Here is an 18625-nt window from a genome sequence, read left to right as displayed (position 1 = left end):
AGAAAGCATGAAGGCCAGCATTAAAAGACAATTTAATGCTGTAGAGTATGATCATTGGAAGCCTTTTTTTAAAAAGAGAAATTTCCAGCAGAGCTTTTTTTAGCTGGATTCTTCCTTTCCCAAAAGGTTCTTCTGTGTATTTGCTGCAGCATTAATACTGTAGTAGCAGTTAATGCTTTGTCCAATTTTTTACATTCCATCCTGCCTTCACATATGGGTGCATGCCAAGAATTTAAAGTGGGCCTCACCTTCTTTTCATCAAAAACTTTTTCACTCTGAGCTGTGGGTGGCTGCAATAAAGACTGAAATGAAAAGTACATTAGATTTTGAAGTACTACCAAGACACTCCCTTTAACATGAACTTTGTAAGAAACTGTAAAATCTCTTACAGTGCTTCGGGGTTTTGTATTTTTTTAACCATTCATTTTTTTTTAGTCATGAATTTATTTCAGAGAGAAAAAAAAGTCTGAAGGATTCAGTTGTTTTGACAGTGAACAAGAACAGAGAGTACCAGTAATTACCCAATGCATCAAGCGCCTCTTATGCAATTAGTAGTTATATTGATGAGAAATCAATGTTCAGTTGTAAAACTATTTCACACTTGCTTAGAGATGGGAATATATGTGGGGAGGTCCATTTTCAAGGATCAGAAAAAGAGAAAGTGGAGTGTTCTTAAATGTCTTCAGATTAGTCAGTTGCTGCTACCTATGAGCAATCCTAATGATCATCAGGGCCAAATGTATATGGACAGTATAATGCACAAACCAGCCAATGATGAATATAGCTTACAGCAATCATGTATTTAAACTGCCACAACTGCAGGACTATCTGCTACTGCATCCATGAACACTTGGTTCATTTATTACCTAGGTTTATGTGATGAGTTAAGTTAGCACAATCAGACTCTGATATATATTTTGGTTGGAAAAAACTCTTAATGCAGTCTCATTGTCCTATTGATTGTAGTGTATAAGATTTTTAGGAATACTTGAGGACAGTCACCTCCCCAAAATGTCCCAACACACATATCAAGTACCATGAACAGAAACACCAGATAAATGTTTTCCAGAGAAAAGTTCACCCCTGTGAAGTAAAATTATGATGGTGTTTCTGGACACCCTGTCCCCTTTCTTGGTAAAACCTTTGTCCACCCTAAATACCAAGCAGGAGATTTAATACAACAAGAAATACATTCATTTTTCAGGAAATTAATATATGGAGATACAACATATAATGTTTTGATGTGACAAGTGAGCCAGGAACTGCCAGAATACTTTCTGAATGAAAAGTCAGTGCTAAGTTCCCCTCAGGTTCACTGACCAATTAGAAAATGACACTTTGCCTTTAAACCCATAGATCTCAGCCTGCTCTATAGCTGTTGCTAAGAAAGTCTACATCTGTGAGCTTTAAACCTGTGGATTCCACTTCAGGTCATCTTAGGAACCCAGGTTTCTACCTCCTAAGAGGAGTGCAAGACAGAGCCAAATCCCCAACCTGACCTCAACCCTAACTGTCCAAGTGACACTACACCTCTGCTTTTTCTGTACATCCTTTCCCCTCTCCTCTCTCTTCAATGATTCTGAGGGCCCTGATTGGCTGTTTCTGTGTTTCTCAATACTAATAGGTAAAAGGTGGGGTGGCAAAATAGGTAAAAGAGGATGGATTTGGCTCTGCTTGTCACAGCACATATATTCTATTTTTCAATGTTTAAAAACCTCCAGAGCAGCATACAAAAAAAATTATAATTTTAAATTTTGAAAAAAATGTAATTACTATTATTGAAAGTGAGTGACAAAAAGTTTAAAGCACCAACTTATGTCTGTTTCCAACCAGAAGCATACTCAACAGACATTTAGGAAATCAACATGTGATGATGCTATCACCTCCTTTGAATAACGCCTGCACTTCGCTCGTAAGCAGGACACTCTCAAGCAGGAGGTAAAGCCTATCAGTAGACTCTCAACTGTGCTTCCAGAGCTCAAACCCATACACATTCTCAAAAAAAAACTGAGCAAATGCTGTGGAAACACAATACCTGATAAATGCACAAGGCTGGATAGGACAAAAGACCACGGTACTACCCCACTCCTCCATATGTCTGAGCGTGAGCCTTACTGGCTGCCGTTGGTTTAGAACTTCTCTGGTCGGTGAGAATCTCTAGACTCTCAGAATAGATAAATTAGGACTCTATCAGTTTCAACTAGCATGGCCACCTGGGCTGCTGATAGAGGCTTTGATGGGGCAGATCTGTGGTCTTCCTGAACATTCTGGAGAGCCACAGGTTCCCTACCCCCCACCCAGATGGATCGATAATTAATCTGAGAGAGGTAATCCTGGTACAGATACCACATGTAGGGACTGATTTCCATCAGCCCCTGCCAGCATGGCCAATTGGCCATGCTGGTAGGGGCTGATGGGAATTGTAGTTCCTGAACATCTGGAGTGCCAAAGGTTTGCCACCATGGAACTAGGGTTACCGGATCCAGGTTGGGAAACTGCTGGACAATTGAGGATGAAACCTGGGGAGGACAGGGTCCTCAGTAGAATGCAATGTCACAGAGTCCACCTTCCATGGCATCCAGTTTCTGCAGGGGACTTGATCTCTGTAGTTTGGACCTCAGCTGCCATTCCAGGCTATCTTCATGTACTACCTGGAGGCTGGCATCCCTAACTCTAACTCACCCACGTCGTCCATCCTGGTCTCAATAATTCATTCTAGTGGATTAGTGGAATCTTAAGTCTACTATGATGGTAGATTTCTCTTTCATCATCCCAATATTAGTCAGCTTAGCAACATTTTCAGACTAGATGGAATAGTCTGTATGACTAGATGGGTTGTTGTTGTTGTTGTTGTTGTTGTTGTTGTTATTATTATTATTTATTCGATTTAATAGACCGCCCTACCCCCGAAGGGCTCAGAATACAGAATAGTCTGTATGACAACAGAAACCCTTTAACTAGAAGCAGGACCAGAAGGAAGAACAGAGTATAAATGTCTAACAATGCAGTCCTAAGCAGAATTACACCCCTCTAAGCTTACTGACCTCACTGGACATAGAAAGAAGTAACATTACTTAGGAATGCACTGGAAATCGTATTCTCCTTACCTGATCTATCTCTCTCCCACCACCACGTCTCCACCTACCCCATATACCCGATGGCATCGGCATCTTCATACATTCCCCCTAGCATATAAAACAGATGTAGAACAATCCTCTTTCTAATACAGTATAGTCACTCTACTTCTATTTTTACTTTAAACACATTGGTGTGGGGAGATCCTCTAAGTAAAGCACAACAATTCATAACTAGAATTTGAGTCACTAACTATAGCTACATTATTCCAGAACTGCCAAGATGATTAATGCCACGCTCATGGGAAAAGAAAGCAATCCGAGACCACAAGTGTGCATGAATGACAGCAAGAAGTAGACAGCAGAGATTCATTTAACGCACCTCCAGCCTGCATATTGTTTAGTGGAAGAGACAGCTTTTCAAGCAGAAAGGAGGTCTCTACATATTTTCTATCAGAGTAAATATATCCAAGAAACAGCACCTGAAAAGGATTTGCAGAGAACTTTATGGGTCATATGTGATCAGTAGTTTCACCTGCATGGAGAATGGAAACAGAGTGTGATTTTGTGTATGTACATTTGGATATTGTTGGACCAAGTGGGTTGTGTTTCTCCTTCTGGATCCACACGCTCTGTATCAGCCAGGTAGCTAAAGGTCCTTGCTTTTACCTCTCTTCTCACAATGACACTCCAAAGATCACCGATAAACTGCATTCAGATTCCACCATTACCACCAAGACTAAATACATCCCCAAAATACAATATAAGTTGTTGATTTATTTGTGTCAGAATACAAAGCTCTAGAATTAGTGTGGCATTGTTCGCTGTGGATTGAATATCTAGGTTTCTGTCAATCTAAAGCCAGTTCTCCTCAAATTGCGACAAACGTTTTAAATCAGTGATTCCCAAAGTTTTTGGGGCTGCCAACCCTTGACTCCCAGGCCACATCCCCAGTGCCCCAAACATATGTACCCACATCTCTTTCTTGGTATCAGGTCTACTGCAAATTTAAAACAACAGTGAGGAGAGTTCTGCTTTTCCTTTTAAAAAATTGTGCTTTGTAAAGCAGTGGCAATGGGGCTCTTTACCTTGACTCTTTCTTCCCCCAAGGACTACTCAGCAAGGAGAGTGCTGCAAAAAAAAATCACACCTTTCAAAGCAGCGCCATGCAGCTTTTTGCCTTGCCGCCCCCTGGACTGCACAGCAAGGTGCTGTTGCAAAAAATATATATATTATGCCTTGCAGATCAAGGCCACAGGGATCTTTATTTGGCTCCTCCCTCCTCCAGAGCCAGTGAAGAGAGTGCTGCTGCCTTTCCTTTAACACCAATCTGTCATCACATGGCAAAGAGGGAAGGGCAAGATTTTTTTCCCCACTAGCTGCCCCAGGAATCCCTGTGCCGCTCCCCTTGATGTTTCCACCGGCCCCAGGGTGGAAATGCTGCCATGGGAATCCCTATTTTAAATAATATGACCCAAACAAGAAGATACTAAGCTGAGAGCCTGGGGAATGCTAGGCACAGTGGACAACCTAAAGCAAAGAGTAATCAGTGGCAGGATATTGTAATAGAGAGCAGGTCTCTCATTGCAGATTAGAAAAAGGTACTACAGGACCTGGGAGAGCTCCTAGAGACAGCAGGAATTGATCCAACATAGCCTTGATTCCTTTTTATGTCCAGGTTGCTGCTGCCTGAAGAGGGGAAAATGAACTCAAGGATGCAGAAAGACAACACAGACAACCACCTTGTGTGGAATAAAATTTGGCCACAGCCTGTTTATTGGTATGCTGGCTGAAGGAAGCAGAGGCACAGCATAGGGGACAGATCCAATACTGGGCAGCACGTCCGCTGTCTCCTGGTGACCACCGGGCAGCACGTTTGCTGTCCCCCAATAATAACCTTCCCCTGATGCATGGGGGGGAGGGAAAGCATCACCCAGAGCAGCAAGATGGTGAACTCCCCTTGCTGCCCAGGGAAACAAGCCACCCGCAGCCCCCGCCTGAGCATGCAGTACACATGCTTGCTACCACCACCACCCCAGGCCTCTTTGAAGGAGGCCCCCATCAAAAGAGGAGGCCCAGCATGCAGGCTCTTCCTCCCCTGAACAGATCAGTCCACATGCACAACCCGCCAGGCTGTGACGGATGAAAGTAAACAACAACAAAGCCCAACAAACAATAGGGCAACAGTAAAAGGTCAAAAAACAAGGGAGGGTGGGTGGGTGGGAGAAGCCATCATAGCTAGAGTGGAAGAGAGGCAGGGAAGGCCCGGACTGCCCTTATAAGGTCACGGCCCCACCCCTTCCACCTACATCACATGCTCGTGCCGGCAGCAGAATGGCCCCGCCTGCTGGGCTGGACGCAGGTGCTCAGCCCACCCCTCTCCCTGCCTGCTCCCAGCCAGCAGCAGTAGCCAAGGTAATTCTCAGCCATGCTTTCTGCACTCCACCTTTTGTAAAGTGACATCAATGAGGACAAAATCAAACATTGCTTTACCTACCTTGCAGAAAGGTCCTTGAAGGAAATATGCCTGTCCTTCTGCAAACACTCACTTTTTGGTGTTCAAAACCATTGGGCAGTAGCTGAGTAGAAGATGCTGCCATATACAGAATCCTATTGTACAGTCTGGTCCGTTTTACCACCATGGAGATTTCTAGAGACAAGTGTAGCTCTCGCAAAGTTTGACAAGACAGAGTAGCTGGTAAAATGGGTTGCATGGTTTTATATTTAGAAGTATTTTTTTAAAAATAAAGTTCATATTGTTCATATTGTTCATATTGTTCCACGTTCTCCATTCAAAAAGGAAGGCAATCCATCTAAATAGCAATACCTCTTTTCTTTAACTCTTCAGAATCCTTCAGAATCACATAGAGAACATGCTTCAGAATCCTTCAGAATCACATAGAGAACATGCTTATTGCTCAATAATTAAACTGAAACAGAAAACATGAGATAAGAGGAAATATTCTCCCATGTTTTCAGTATGACAAAAGAGAGTTATTATCTGTATGGTTTGGGATCCATTCTTACTTCAGTAAGATGGGAACATTTATTCATTAGCATGGCAGAGTGGGGTCTTGAACCCAGGTATCCCTAGTCATAGCCCAGCACATTATTAACTACATCTCACTGGCATGTACATATACTGCATAGGTGTGTTATGCAAACCATCCAAGTAATTTGACATTTAAATTGAATCGGACATATTCACTGTATCCTTATTTTTATTTGTTTACAATCATCTTCCTGCCCTTACAAGGGCCCCCAAAGCAGCTAATAATTTCAAATGTAGATGATAAAATACATTATAAGATCATTTAAATAAACTGCTTTCCCAAACATGCCTCATTAAAATAACTTTTAAAAGAGTTTTTTAAATGTTAAAATACATATAAAAATTAAAATACACACAAAATATAACTCAGAAACAAACTGGAAACCAGTATAGCTGCGCCAAGATTGGAATGATATGGTCCCTGCGACCCACTCCAGTCAACAACCTGCTGCAACAGGTTCTGTATAAATTGAAGTTTCTGTATAAATTAAAGTTTCCAAACACTTTGCAGAAGCAGCCCCACATAAGAGTGAATCGCAATGATCTAATCTAGTTGTAACCAGGGTGTGCACCACAGTGGCCAGATCTTTTTTGTCCAGGAAAGCTATGCATCCATTGCAAAACTGTCTCCAGCCACTGGCTTATGGTTTCTACTGCTTCCCTGGAATCAGCTGTAAGCATAACATAGAGCTGAGTATCATCCACATATTGGCAGGGGCAGAGCAAGGGGGAACTGCACCTGGGGCACACATGTGCCCTGTGCCCCTGCCACGCCCCTGCCCAACCCAGCCCCGCAACGCCCTTGCTACGCCCCCATAGGGGCGCGCGTCCGGTGCATCGCACGCACGCACACCGCTTCCTTGGCGCTACACCACTGCATATTGATGACAACCCAGCCCAAATCTCTGGATGACCTCATGTAGATATTAAGAGCATAGGGTTCAAGATGGAGCTTCACAGGACCCATAGCCAAAAGCCAGGGGATTAAAGAGCAATCCCCCAGCACCACCTTCTAAAACTTACCTTCCAGGAAAGACCAGAAACACCACAGAATGGTGCCTCCCAATCCCACTCCAGATAGACTGTCCAGAAAGATACTGATTGATGGTATCAAAAACTGCTGAGAGGTCCAGGAGAATCAACATAGTCGCACTTCCTCCAGTCATCTCCCAGCACAAGTCATCCGCTAAGGTGACTGAGGCTGTTTCAGTCCCATACCAGGCGTGAAACCAAACTTGGAAAGGATCTAAATAGTTTGCCTCATCCAGAAAGGCTTGGAGTTGTCCAGCCACCATCCATTCAAGTACCTTGTTCAAGGATGGAACATTTGGAACTGGTCAATTATTACTGAGGTCTCTCATAGTTAGGTTTCTTTAGAGGTAAATACACCACAGCCTGTTTGCAATTGAACTGTAAAGTAGTGAGTTAAACTGGGGTGATATGAAGCTCAAAGAAATGTAAGCTGAATAATGACAGCAGTTTTCTCCAGAGAAATATTTTTTATCTTCTGGAAGATCTTTCCTTAGGGAATAATGGGAGCCGTCACTGGAAGAGGTCATGTTGAGCAAGCGTGAGATACTCCTCAGAAGTGTTTTCTGGTGGCAGAAGCCTCTGCCATAGTTCAGGTTCCATAAACTTTTCTGACAACTGCTGAGTTTTAGGATGCGTTTGAAAGCACTGTGAAAATGCCAACTGTCTTGAGGAACAGCCCAGGCATTGGAAAGGAAAAGAGCATCGCTGCCTTCTAGAGACTCCCCCTTCTTTTATTTTAAAACTGTGTCCTTATTTAAACTGTTGCAGGGGAAATATTCCATATTCTACAAGTTTCACTACATAAATTCATGGGAAAATACTACAGGCTATCAAAAGCATATTAGCATTTGATACGCCTGCATTTTATTATGCCTGAATAAAAAATGGGTTAGTCTGACAAAGGTCAGCTGCAAATATATAGCTTCGAGCTTTTCTAGGCTATACCTTTACCCTACTTCAGGTCTTCTATAAGTCCTCCTCTCCCTACTTCTACTTAAAATGTAATATTATGTGCATTCCTTAATTTGAACGATGCCAGCCAAGTCTTTTGTCGTCTGACCTTCTGAATCCTGCCTGTACCTGGTTTTATCTCAGCTGCAGCAGTAAAGGGAGACTTGGCAATTTCAGTTTCTTACTTTAGGGCCACATCTACCTGGCCATGATTCTCTGGGTTGCTTTAATTGCGGCAGTGGAGCATCCACACAATCCTTTGAGCAGTGAATCTCTGCCTGATTCCCCAGCAATCATGAGGCTTCTCCTCCTCATTCCGTTCCAAGGCACCTGAACTGCCAGCTCCTTTCCCTTTATATCTCCAGAACAAAAGGGCTAGACACTTCCTTTTTAAAGGAAAACTGGGGATTCAGAGGAACTGCCATATTTACATAAGAGGAAGACAGCCCTGATTGCAAGATGACTCTCTCTTCAAAAGTGTTATACACATAAAATAATTATTTGACAAAAAACCTTTTATATTACATACCTGTAAAGGGGGGGGGGGCTAGTCTTGCATCTGAGTAAATACTCTAATAGAAGAATGCTGAAGATCATTATAATATTATTGCGGTACAGCACAATAGCAATGACTGATTTTGTCAATCATTTAAAAGTCCTGCTGTGGTATAACAGGGAATAAGTAGCCACAAGGGTCTGGCAGAAGGAAAATGGTGAAAATGGTCATGGGACGCTTTCCTATCCAAATACTGTGTTCAGACTACATTATTTGAAAAAAGCTCATAGCAAAATAGCTTTGAAGCACATTGGACCAAAGCAGGGGGGAATCTGTAAAGTGGACAGTTAGAAGACAATGCAGCATGGATGCACCCCCAAGAAGTACTCTTCTTTGAATGCAAAGTTGGAACTTCATTTCTCCACAGTTTTAACAAGTCCTAAGGTAGCACAACAATGATGGTTTGTGACTAAATTTGCCAAGGACTTTACTGGTCATCCTTTCACACCTGCAATAAATGGTTGACAAACAGAAGACTAGTAGGAATTTTGTTGGTTTTGTCATCTCATCAGCATACCAGCAGAAGTGCTAAAGACATAACCATAGATCCTGCAAGAGCTAGCAGCCCTAATGAAAACTGGTGGTCAATGAGAAGAACTTCGTGCTGGTATAGTAAAGCACCTCTGGCACAAAAGTGCTGTTGCTATAACACTGCAATTCACAATGTGGTGTCCATAAATGGCATAATAACCACCAAATGGTTTCCAGAGATCCATTTGCTTTTCTAACAAAGCGTCTCTTTCTGGCTTTCTTCAACCTCAGTGCTTCAGAAGAACCCAGAACACGTCACCATTTTGTCTGCAGTGAGCACCATTCAGAAACAGGGGAGATGCTTGGCTTGCAACTGCCCAACATTTTGTGATTGGCCTCAACACTCCATGGCAACCATTTTTTGTGACTGTTGTTCTGTAAGCTGCCTGCTCCCTGTCCTCACAATACCAAATGGACTCACAGGCTCAACAAGATCTGGAACCCCAGCTGTGATGCTTTAAATTTGCAGAATTCTTGGCATTTTATATTCCTATGTTTTCAAATACAATTTAGTATGATCCCCCCCCCAACACACACACACTTCTTCATGGATATGATTACATAAGCAGTTTTTTACACACAAAATGTCATTCAAAAATAGGGCTGCTCATTTTTGAACCAGTCTTTGTCTCTTTAAAAACAGATCTTCGAGAATTAGCAAATAAGGATGTTTGGATCTGTGCCATTAAAGGTTTCATCTGAGGATCACAAAGAAAAAAAATACCCAAATATACACGTGTAAAACCCTTTCTTGCTATCGTAGAAAGGATGCATGTTTTCCATGTCTCTTGACTGCCGCCTTCTGGCCACAAAATTATTCTCCCACCAAGCAGCTTGTTTTGGAAACATTTATTCTTTTAGTCCATTGGTACTCTGTCTGCAGCTCACAAACAGCACATTTGCAATGGCCATCTACCAAGACAGCTAGGTGACTATTGTGGGCTCTGTGCACCATCTCATGAAGCACGTGCGCACATAATAGTATAAAATATAGCTAGTAACATTAAGTACATCTGGGGTTGCCATTTCCCTTGGAGAAAAAGGTTGGTTTAGAGGGTGGACTCTGAGGCATCACATCCCGGTTAACATCCTTACCTTCCCCTATTCCCACCCTCCCTGACTCAAGCATCAGATCTCCAGGAATTTTCCATCCTGGAGTTAGCAACCCTAACTCTACCTCTGGGCATGTCTCTCCCAAACTTTGGCCCCTTCCACACATGCAGAATAATGCACTTTCAATGCACTTTGCAGTTAGATTTTACTGTGCAAAATAGCAAAATCCACTTGCAAACAATTGTGGAAGTGGATTGAAAGTGCATTATTCTACATACGCAAAAGGAGCCTTTGTGTGACTGGTGTACAAGGAAAGGCTTGCGAGTCAGACATGACTCAAAACTGTGTGCAAGCTCAGGTTCTCCAGAGCTCTTCGTAAGGGTGATAAAAGTCCCCCTTAAGTTAAACTCTAGCATTTCAGGAGGTAGAATGGATAGAATCTGACTTCGTGTGCTAAGTTTTCCTCTTGCAAGGGGTTTTATTTGTTAGCACTTCCACAAAGCCTTTCTTGGACTGTGCAAGGAAAGAAGGGCCTCAGTGGAGGAGAAGGTGGACAGGAAGGGAGCCAGTGGTGGGCAGCATATGAGCCGCTTCCTTCTTACTTCATCCTGCAAGGAGGAGGAATAAAAGGGAGGTGGTGGGAGAAACTGAGGAGGAAAATATAATTTCTCCCTCTCACTCAGCATGTCCTCTCCTCTCCCCAGCCTCTCATCATTTCCATCCAAGCTTGCCAGCCTGAAGATCTGTCACAATTACAGCAGATTTCCAGACTAGAGATCAGTTCCTCTGGGGTAAAATGGCTGCTTTGGGAAATGGACATTAATCACCTGGCAACCCCGCTTACGATGAAAAGAGTTAATCCTTCTTTCTGAACACATATTCTGTTCAGAAAAAAAAAATCTCGACCAAGAATCAAGCCATGTCATTTGAAAAGCTACCATTTTTGTCATATCTGTGTCTGAAGAAAAAAAAACCAGTACAATCCTAAAAAGACTTTCCAAACCACCACACTTTTTTCCCCTTCTACAATCTGAGGAAGAATCATCTTATGCTGCTCCTAGAGCTTTCTGGAATACAACATGCAAGCCTGCTAATTGTTCCCTACTAGATTTACTTGTTATCCAGAATGACCAAGTGTTGGACCTCAGGAGCAATACCTCTCCCTCCCAGATTCCCTCTCTTCCGTACATTTCTGTAGTTTCTTCACACTCCCTTCTCTCTGCTGTCTGCATGGGTGACTTGCTCAGACCCTTTGGTGCTTGGAATCAATCTCACATCCAAATAGCTATTGTTCCTGCTCACATATCCTGAACGATTGCTTTTTAATAAAGTTCATTTCTATCTTCTTTGGGTTCTCCATCTTCATTCCAACCTTGTGGTGGCAATTCATCACCTAGTCACTGACCTTTATAACAGGAATGTGGGACAGTGTTCTGGCTACCACCAGTGTGAAAATTCAAGGTAGCAGCTCCTTAGGCAAGGAATTGGGGAAGAGAAAGGCTACTTGCTCACACTGGGCTATTAGATGTGGTTGTGGGCTGTGACTGTTAAGTGGGTTACAAATGCATGTCAGGAGTATACACATCCCTGATCATCCAGCTAATGGAAAAATTCTGTCCAAATTATCTCTTCTTCTGTTCTTTCCTTTTAGGCATTTGTAAGAAAAATGCTCCATTGTTAAGCCAACAGGGCCATCTGCTGGCCTAATGTAAAATTTTTAATAGGTAATTCTCTCTCAGGAGATAATACATGATGTACTGGATTTCCCCTTTTATATACTGATTTGGGAAAGAACATGGATGCTGTACCCTTCAAACCACTTGTTAATTATTGCATTACAGTTTCTAGAGCTGCCCTGACTCATTTCATCAGGGCAGCCCCATTTCATCAGATCTTGGAAGTTTAAGCAGAGTCAGGCCTGGTTAGTATTTGGATGGAAGGCCGCTATGGAATACCAGGGGCATTATTCTGGAGAAGACAATGGCAAACCAGCTTTGGATGTCTCTTGCTTTGAAAACCCCACCAGGGGGTTGCCATGTCAGCTGTGATTTCATGGGAATACACCCCCAACCCCCTGGCTAATAAACTATATTAGGGATTTGAGGAATGGCATACAGCTCTGAAGCTGGAAATTGGCATCGCTATTCTGATACTGGCATAATACCATTCTTGTTTGCTGGATTTCCAAAAGCACTTTCCAAAAGTGCTTTTGCTGGATTTCCAAAATTGGCTTTTCCTGGATTTCCAAAATTGGCTTTTGCTGGATTTCCTAAAAATTGGCAAAGAGCCAATTTTAATGTGCTGGGAAAGCTCAGAGCAAGCTGGGTTTCTTCTAATGAGCCGTCATCCATTTCCTGAAGGAAGATCCTACTATAGCCTCTGAGATGCCTCAAGCCAAATGATCCAGACCCCAAATTGGTGCGATGTGGCCTCCGGCAATAACTGGCAATATTACTAATAACTGGTTATGAAAGGGAAAGGAAGGATTATACCTTCAGGTATCACTGGTCCAGAGAAGGGGGTAATCCTGGGAACCGTGGTCCCAACCACATCCACCTTTGATTAGCCTTCCTGTGCCAGTCCTGGAAGGTAGAACTTGACCCACTTTAAGGAGGGAAAAGGAATATTTTAGCTAGTATTGTTTTTGCTTCCATAGTCAAACCTGCTATATGTTTTTCTCTGCTTCTTCAAAAAGAATTCCTTAATCATCCGAGATTCCTGCATAAATAAGATGTGTGGCAAAATAAAGTATTTTAAGAACCAGAAGAGTCCTTAAAGGAGTGGGGAAGAGCTTTTACACACAACTGACTTCAGCCTTCATAATCCCACTAGGGAATCACACACTGTCATTGATTGGCTGGGAAGGAAAAGAGGGGCGGGACCAAAAATCCAGGAAGGGAAGTTTAACATCTCCTCTCAAATAAACACACACACACCCCTAACTGAGGTGAAAAAGAGATTACCTCTTTTAATGTTATGCTGGGGAAACACCCCTACTGGGTTTCTTCTAATGATGGAGAACATTACAATTGTTCTGACCCAGGTTTGACTTAAAGAACCCAACTGAGATAAGTGTTCTCCCCTCCCACACCCACCCACGAATCTTACCTCCCTAGCACTCAGCTCCAGGGTCAAAGCCAGCAGTGGCTGCAGAAAGGAAGGCAGTCATGTGAAAGGTGGGGGTTGGGAGCCTGACAGGAATCTGTTAGGATTCTGTTTAATAAGTAATGACTTCAGCTCACCAGGTTTCTTCTTCAGATCATTTACAGTTCCAAATCCTTTCCAGTTAACATTTACCATTAAAACAAACTATTCTTCCATATCCTAAACTCAGTTTAAGTTTAGTGGACCCATAGAACTTGCTTAATCCCCAGTCAATCTTAGCAGTGGCTCTAGGGTTGCCAACTCTAGTTGTTATTTTAATACCAGCTTGATAGGAAGCAAATGTCAGGTGATATTATTTATGCCATAAAAAGCTCCAACTGTTCATTCCCACACATTAAATAAAGGGACAGGTAAATGGCTCTGACTTCTTCCAGGTGGGAGAATAATTGCCCACCAATTTGTTACTAGAACCTAAGGGTACTAATGAACTACACATAATAATTACACTGTCGGGTTTACGCATGGAAATAGATGACAACTGAAGCGACCTATTGTGAGCAAGCTGCAAGGACATTGGGCAGGCTCGGGACAGCATTAACATCATCCTCACCTGCATGGAAATCTAAGAAGCATTAACAATGGAAGATGAAGGAATGTGATAACTAGCTGCCTCCAGTCCCTTTAACTAACCCTTCAGCCAAAAGACCAAGTGACAAAGTCTCTAGCCCTACTACATCTTAATCAAGAAATCAGCCCTGTAAAGTGGGACCCTTGCAAATTGAGTTCCACAAAACAATTGTTCTGGTAGCTGTAGCCAGTGAAGGGTTAAAGTACTGAATTCAGATTGAAGTGCCCAAGCCCAAGAACATCAAAGGCCGATACAATCCAGACAAAAGGCACAGGTTAAAATGAAAGATCTTTCTTTATGCCAAACTGTCTGCATTGGTATGATTCTAGTTGACCAATGAAACACACTGCTAGCCAGGTGACCTTAACCAATCAGGTGTGTCAACAGCATGAGGACACTTACTTTGCAATTGTAAGTAAGCCCAATTAAGCAAGCTACTTTCCCCCATCCAGGGATTCTTGTGTAAATTAGATGGCGCGTATAGGCAAAATTCCTTCCCAGTTCCTTTGCAGGGAGTTGGACTTGATGGCCCTTGGGGTTTCTTCCAACTCTATGATTCCATGACTTGTGGCCTGGAAACCTCCGGGCCCCATGACTTAACTGCCATCTGTGCCAGACTCACAGCTCCCCTTTGTCTTGCTCTCTCAAACTGCATAACCACCCAGAGACCTTTGGAGATGGGCAGTATAGTAAATATAAATAAATAAATAACCTCAAGTTCGGGGGGGGGGGGGGGGTTCCGTAATTTTTTAGGCCTGAATCCTGAACCTATGTTTTTAAAAAGCAACAGAATGCTAGGCAAGCCAGCCTCTTGGCAGGCATTTAGGGCTGTCAACCTCCAGGTGATGGCTATAGATCTCCTGGGATTCCAACTGATCTCCAGATGAAAATGGCCCCTGCCCCAAATCCCTGGCTCCAACCCCAAAATCGCCACACAGTTCCCAACCCAGAATAGGCAACTAAATGTTGTGGGAGCTAAATCCTTCACTGTTTGGAAAATTTTATTTTCTATCAATTATTGGAAGATTCTGGTGTTAAAAATACTATTTCTCGCTGTTCTCCCCCCCCCCCCCCCCAAAGTAGGTGCTGTATATTGTATGGCAGGGCTCTGCAACCTGTGGCTCTCCAGATGTTCATGGACTACAATTCCCATCAGCCCCTGCCAATTGGCCATGCTGGCAGGGGCTGATGGGAATGGTAGTTCATGAACATCTGGACAGCCACAGGTTGCAGACCCCTGTTCTATGGGGAAGAGTTCACCTTGGTGATGTAGATCCTTCAAATGACTGTGTAAACCCAGGAAAAAGATAGAAATTAATATTAATTTTTGCCAATTCACTGTTGGAACTTTGTCTTCTATTCCTTTTGACTTACCTGTTCTCTCTATTCTTCTGTGGCTGATCTACATCAAACAAGGTCCCAGCTGAAACTTTACTAGTAGGAGGAATAATGAATAGCAAATAGTGAATAATCAATTTGCAACATGTAATTCTAAACAATCATTTGTTTGAAAAACTCCTAGGAGTTACAATCGTTTTTTTGCAAAACAATGTGTTCCCAAACAATGAATAATACATCAGTCTTCCTACTGCTTGAGATGAACATATTTGCAAATTAAGTGACTGGATAGTTTTAGCATTTAGCTTGTTTGGGTTACTGTAATTGTTTTCCTGCCAAACAATTACAAGTGATTAAAGTGTCAGACACTGTGTGCAAGCAATAATGTTTTTGCCAGCCAACCATAATAAACACATTGTTGTAAGCATTACAGTGTCCAGTGAAACATATAATAGAAGTACTCTGAAGTCAGGTGACCCAGAAACATCTACTTTAGCCAGCTGTAACAATACTTTTTGATCTATGTTACTTTTAATTTTTCTTGCAACTTAATTATAAAACACATTGTGAAGATCTCCACAAATGATTCTGGAAATTCAGGTGCACAGAAACCATACCTTCCAATCTCCCATGTAGTGGAAGAGGGCAGGAAATTATTCTGTTCATCTTCCAGGTCTATTCTCAAAGTTCACTGGTACTTGATGGCCAAATCAGCCTTCTCCAGCTCCAGCTTGCGGAGATGCAATCGTGCAAGGTCTGATGCTAAAAACTGAAGCTAAATCAAATGGAAGGGAGAATGGAACTGTGGCTTATTGGTAGAATATCTGCTTGGCATGCCAGAGGGTCCCAGGATCCATCACTGGCATCTTCAACTAAAAGAATCCAGTAGCAGGTGACATGAAAAACCTGTACCTGAGATCCTAGAGATCCACTGCAAGTGAGAATGGACAGTGCTGACTTTGATAGGTCAAATGGGTGATTGATCAAGTCAAATAGCAATGGATAGTAGAACAAAGCCTCCATCTGCTTGCCACCTAAAGGTTGCAAGCTTCTCGCTTTACAGGCTTGATAGGATCTGGGTCCTGCAAAGTTCCAACAGATTTTTAAAAAACCCATAGGAAACAGTGAATGGATGAATTGAATTTAATGTTGTAACCATCAGTCACAACATAAGCATCAGATATAAACACACATGAACATACCATGAGTAAATGACATTAGAACATATCAAAATACAAATATAAACTATAAATCCCATCTAATCACTATTCAAAATATGCTAAATACTCAACACAGCTACAGTTCAGCTCAGCGTGCATCATTTCTGGTGCGTGCCCGGGCATCCCACGACGTCCACAACGGTCATCAAAAGGCGCCGTTTACAAGAGCGCCGGGGATGACGCGCGCTGAGGGGGGGCAGCAGCAGCAGCAGCGGGGCGGCTGCGCTGTCGCCGCCCCTGTAATGGGGAGTGCCAGGGGAACCTGTGCTACTTGAGGAGAGTAGCGCAGGGCTTAAGGTAAGTGGGGAAAGGCCCAAATATTTGGTTTTTATACTCCACTTTTCTTTACCTTTAAGGAGTCTCAAAGCAGTTTACAATCATACGCACTTCCCCTCACCACAACAGACACCCTGTGGGGTAGGTTGAGCTGAGAGAGTTTTGAGAGAACTGTGTCTAGCCCAAGGTCAACCAGGAGGCTTCATGCGGAGGAGTGGAAAATCAAACCTGGTTCTCCAGATTAGAATACATCACTTTAACCACTATTGTAGAAATGGATATTGGTCACCATCTCCCTGCCTCTCTACTGACTAAGGCTTTCCCTGCATTGGGTAATGGAAGAGGTGCATTCTCAGAAAGCAACTTTGTAATTGTCAGTATTGCCAGGGATGCTGTGGCAATTTCTGTGGTTTTTACAGCTACAGCTTGTGCATCGAATAGTGACATCTGTAAGTCTTTTGATTAATCAGTTACAGAGAGGCAGATTGGAAGGGTTCTTAATTCTCAGTGTGTCGCACAGCAAAAAAAAAAGTTTTTCTTCCAGTACAAATACATATGTAGATTTTTAGAATGGGTTTTTGAAGAAGAACTGGAAAAGTTTTCTGGGGAGAAGAGCTTCATCTGAGCCAGGGCCACACACACCATAAGGAAGACAGAATGATGACATTTTTTCCGGCCGGGGCTCACTTGGGAGATTGCCAGTTTTTAAACTGATCGAGTTGACTCTTGATCCACAGAAATTATCATGTGATGTTATTCATGCTCTTCAAAGTTTCAGTTGCCTTTTCCCATTAATTGAAACTCCATTAAAGGATGGTGGTGGAAAATGCAATCAAGTTGCAGCTGACTCTTGGCAACCATGTAATGTTTTGAAGTCAAGAGGTGTTCAAAGGTGGTTTACCATCATCTGCCTCTGAAGAATGACCTTGGACTTCCTTGGTGGTCTCCTAACCGAAAAACAAACAAAGACAACCCAGCTTAGATTCCAAATCTGACAGGATTAGGCTACCCTGGGCCATCCAGATCAGGGCCTCCTAAAAGGGCAGTATGTTTAATTCTTGCCTTTAACAGCAGCAGCAGAAGAGAGCCAGCATGGTGTAGTAGTTAAGAGCAGGTGGATTCTAATCTGGAGAACTGGGTTTGATTCCCCTCTCCATCTGTGGCAGAGGCTTATCTGGTGAACCAGATGTGTTCCTGTACTCCTACATTCCTGCTGGGTGACCTTGGGCTAGTCACAGTTCTTAGGTCACTCTCTCAACCCCACCTGCCTCACAAGGTGTCTCTTGTGGGGAGAGGAACGGAAAAGAGCTTGTAGGCCACCTTGAGTCTCCTTACAGGACAGAAAGGTGGGGTATAAATCCAAACTCCTCTTCCTCCTCTACTTCTTCAGAATGAATGTCAAAGATGCTATCAAAAGATGGGGCACATGTGGCAGAATATCCTTCAAATCGTCACCTGTGACATACCTTCACAATCACACCACATAAAATCTGCTAGGAGGGCTTCCAGAACAGAAGGCTTTACTCCAGCCAAGGACGTAGGTAAGGGGGGGGGGGGTTTCCTGGGTTTAACCCCTCCCATTATATGTCTGCAGCTCTGCCCAGTTCGTGGTTTTTTTGTATTTTTAAAGTTTTTTTTTTCAGTTTGGGGGCTGCAGGGGGCACAGTTTTTAAGCTAGCAGCACCAAAATTTCAGGAGTTTTGGGGGGACTCTCCTGATGAAACCACACAAGTTTAGTGAGGTTTGGTTCAGGGGGTCCAAAGTTATGGACTCCCAATGGGAGCTAATAGGAGATGAGGCTACACCATT

This window comes from Sphaerodactylus townsendi, linkage group LG11, assembly GCF_021028975.2.
Source record: "Sphaerodactylus townsendi isolate TG3544 linkage group LG11, MPM_Stown_v2.3, whole genome shotgun sequence".
Classification (NCBI taxonomy): Eukaryota; Metazoa; Chordata; class Lepidosauria; order Squamata; family Sphaerodactylidae; genus Sphaerodactylus; species Sphaerodactylus townsendi.
Note: the sequence above shows the minus strand (reverse complement) of the source record.